We start from the raw sequence: 4,415 nt of genomic DNA, 5'->3' as shown, positions 1-4,415 counted from the left end.
GTTGAAAGAAAATATGAGTTTATACACATATAGCCTAAATATTTCTAAATGCTTTCACTACGGTATATATGTCATAAAGAATATCATAGTGATTAAGATGGGTGTCATTTTCAGCACTTGCTTTAATGAATGCAGTTCATGAATAGTAGGTCTCCTGACTCCCCTTATAAATAACCATTCAACACAACTACTTGTGACAATCCCTTCTTAAATGCTGTAGTGTAGTCCCCTGTTTAAAATATACAAAGAACAGACACCTCCCACCTCGGTGGCATTGCAGCTATTTTGGCGCTGGATCTGCCATTATAACTGTATTCTACAAGTCATTACTAAGTATGTATTCTTTACTTATTGCTTTTTATGCTGTAAACATATTCTCCCTTTAACAGGATGCGGTGACCATAGGGGGGCCTGAAAAATCTGAGCCCAATAAGCTTGCAGAGTGCGTAACATGCACTGCCTACATTGTGAGTGAATAGGAACAAAAAACATTTACTAACATTGTCCTGGAATTTTTGAAGATTTTGAGTGTGGATTCTGCACTCGAAACTGCGCAACAAATGCTCAATTTGCGATTTCGCACTCACCATATGAAAGTTAGTCAAATGGACCCATAAATCCATCTGACCCTCTAAAGAAGAACTTTGAGCACTTTTTACATATTAAACTGGCTACTTGATTTATGATGTAAGGACTGAAGAGCCGATTAAACACAGTTGTTGATTTTTTTTATTTTGAAGTGTCTCCTATGTGATTTATACAGTAGTCGCAGTGTCTCATATGTTATCTAAATAGCAGTCTCACAGTCTCAGTGAATCTAATGTGATACATAAACAGCAGTCTGTATCTCCTATATGATGCATACATCAGTCTCACTGTATCCTTTATGATTTACAGTATATTCAACAGTCTCAATGTATCCTATGTGATGTACTGTATATACAGTAGTCTCATTGTATCATATGTGACATCTATACAGCAAAGTTTCAGTGTATTCTATGTGTTGTATATACAAATTTGTTCATTCTCATCATTAACCCACATCTTCCACCCTTATTATAGACCCTGTGAATCAGACAACTAACGTTAATAGCCACAAAGTTGATCCCAATGCTTATATTCAGGAGCTCTGCACATTTGGTCATTGTGTCTGGGAAGGCACCCTCTAGCTGAACGCCAAACAGATCCTCGGTATGATGCCTTTTCTTTAGCGCCCATTCTGACAGCTGGCCTTGAAGGAGGCTAGTGCACATAGCCATCTCTCCGCACGTGATGTCTGCTCTGTACCGCTTGCATATTCTTTGAAATGGAAGATTTCCACATGTCGTTAGTGGAACAAGGTACAATATGCATCTAAAATCAGTCATTTTTTTCTCACACGGCCTGAGTTTTATGTTATCATCATCTGTCACAGCTTCCATAGACACACGCGTGTCCTCCATGGGTGACTTCTGGGTGGTTGGTGCAGTTTGACCCTTCGCTCCCACTGCATGGTCCACACACAAACCATGGTCACCTCCTTTAGACATGGCATCCTCCGTTCTGCCCACCTGGTACTCTCCCTTGACCTCAGCCTTCTTTTCTTCATTCCTGTTTTTTCAGGATTTGTTTAAAAGTTTCAGGTATCTCTCAGACTTCTCAAATAAAAACCTATTCGTATGCAGCTGGATCTGTAGCTCTTTGAGCAGACTATTACTCACTAGCACTTTTCCTTCCTATTTTTCAACCAGCTCCTGGCTTATTAAATTTCAGAAACTGTCACCCAAGTGAGATTTGGTAAAACGGCAGGTGATCCTGCTTTTGCATTTGCCAAAGTCTCGTACAGATAACAGTGGGGGCCGATATCTTCATGCTTCCCCAACATATATTTCTCAGTGTTGTGCAGAAATTTACATTTGTCACCGAAGAAGCATTTACTGGGGCATTCCTGTACGATAGATGGACACAGCCGCTGCTGCTCTAGCTGTTAACATTTGGCATGAGGATGACTCTTGTTCTGCCCTCTCACCTGCTTCTGGACTTGCTTGTTCTATTCAACCTTCATTCTTTGCTCATCCTGATTTCCTACAGTATCATCCAATTTAATTTTTTTTGCATGAGGTTCACCCACAGCTATTCTCATCCTTATCATCCTCCACCTCAGTAACAAATGGTCCATCTCCGTCTATATAAGCGTGGAAGGCATCCAGGTTTTTGTGGTTAAAAACCTGCAGTGAGGTTTTATAGCAGCGACTACTCTATCAAAATTCACATTCATTACAGCCTCCATCCTGACGTTCTCGTCGCTCCGCTTTCTGTCATCTGCCATTCATGCCACTGTGCTGCTTTCTCCACCCTGGAGCAAGGAGTGTCAGTGCATCCTACATGATGTACATGTTAGAGAGTGCCAGGGCCGTAGTCATGGCTGAGACTTGTGGCTCTTGCGCACCCTGGCCTCCCATCACATGAACACAATGTCCCTTCTGCAGCCTACCTTCTACTTCACCTTCCGCACTGTCAGGATCCTGTCGGACTGGCTGAAATACCACTGCTTCCATATCCGTACAATGAGAGACAGAGTCCATTTCAAACTTAAAATGGAGAACTTTACTCTTTTGCTTGCCACAGCACATCCTTGTCAGTTACAACATCAGCATTAGGTTCCAAACAGTCCACATCCTTCGCTCTCCCTACACTTTCTCCCACGGTCTTCAGTACATTACGGGGATGCATCGCCTCTTGCGATAACACAGCGTCCTCCGTGTGCGAGCTCACTATGCCTGAGAGTTCCCTCATCTGTTTCGCATGGAATGGAGGGTGTCAGCCCTTGCGATGATCTGCCACATGGCGAGCGACCTGTGTCCCTGTACTGTTCAAGGACCACTTCTCAAGCTCCTGCCCCAAGCTCCGGTAGTGCTGCTGCTGCTTCAGCTGCACTTCTGTCCATCCGGACTCTGAATGGCTGGGTACCTAGCTTAATGTTGCTGAGCTGTCATGCAACATGGGCACTAGGCCCCTACTGAATGCAAACAGGAAGACACTTTCCTCTTAACTCAGCCAGCCCCTCCTTAATAACTATGTATAATGTTGTGTCCCATCAAGTGTCAAATTGAGGGTACTACATTTACCCTATCACTACTGACATATACATACAGCAAAATGGTATATTTACATAGCAGCATGACTTGCTACACAACCTTTAAGGGGGTAGTGGCATGAAACCCCCTTACATACACAGTAGACTCTCAGTGTATCCTATATAATGTGTACCGCAGTCTTGGTGTTTTCTCTGTGATGCATAGACAGCAGTCTCAGTGTTTCCTATGCGATAAATATATAGGAGCCTCATTATATCCTTATATCCTATGTAATGTATATACAGCAGTTTCAGTTTCTCCTATGTGATGTATAAACAGCAGTCTCAAAGTTTCTCATGTGATATAAATCACAGTCAGATTGCTCCATCAGTAGCTCTCTTGGCCAAAGTGGACTTCATGGAAATCAGGAGCAGGAAATCACTGTTGAAATAAAAAAATAAAAGACCAGATTGTAATTGGCCAAAATGTATATTAAAAAACCACAAAGGTTTTGGGGAAATGGCCTCTGAACAGAAGAGACAAAACTGAAGATTTTTGGCAGGTCACATCAGCTCTTATGTTCACAGAAGAAACAATGAAGCATACAGAGAAAAGAACAGTAGCAGGTCCTCCAACAGGATAATGACCCAAAAAAGCTAAAAACATCCAAGAATGGCTAGAAGCGAAGCATTGGACTATTGTGAAGTGACTTCTATGAGCCCTGATCTAAATCCTATTGAACATCTGTGGAAGGAGCTGAAACCTGCAGTCTGGAGAAGGTAGCCTTCACACCAGAGACAACTGGAACAGTTTGCTCACCAGGAGTGGGCCAAAATACCTGTGGACAGGTGCAGAATAGTGATGAGCGAATATACTCGTTACTCGAGATTTCTCGAGCATGATCGGGGGTCCTCCGAGTAATTTTTAAGTGCTTGGAGTTTTAGTTTTTCTTGCCGCAGCTGAATGATTTACATCTGTTAGCCAGCATAAGTATATGTGGGGATTCCCTAGCAACCAGGCAACCCCCACATGTACTTATGCTGGCTAACAGATGTAAATCATTCAGCTGCGGCAAGAAAAACTAAATCTCCGAGCACTAAAAAATACTCGGAGGACCCCCGAGCGTGCTAGAGAAATCTCGAGTAACGAGTATATTCGCTCATCACTAGTGCAGAAGTCTCCTAAGCATTGCAGAAATCATTTTGTTTGCAGTGATTGCCTCAAAAGGTTGTACAATAAAATATTAAGTTGTCCAGGCCATTTTTTTTGTGTTTTTTAAAATATTTCTGTTAAACCACAAGTCAGAATCAATGCCCGATTTGATATTCATTAAATTTAGCATGAAATTATGTCTGTAAG

The 4,415-nt window shown here is 42.2% G+C and overlaps 1 pseudogene; it reads right to left on the bottom strand.

Annotated features, from left to right (window-relative positions):
* Positions 1-986: 986 nt before the first annotated feature.
* Positions 987-2,308, bottom strand: LOC138674535 (tRNA-dihydrouridine(47) synthase [NAD(P)(+)]-like; annotated as a pseudogene).
* Positions 2,309-4,415: the final 2,107 nt, after the last annotated feature.

Source organism: Ranitomeya imitator, chromosome 4 (assembly GCF_032444005.1).
Source record: "Ranitomeya imitator isolate aRanImi1 chromosome 4, aRanImi1.pri, whole genome shotgun sequence".
Taxonomy (NCBI): domain Eukaryota; kingdom Metazoa; phylum Chordata; class Amphibia; order Anura; family Dendrobatidae; genus Ranitomeya; species Ranitomeya imitator.
This window is presented reverse-complemented; position numbering and strand designations above follow the sequence as displayed.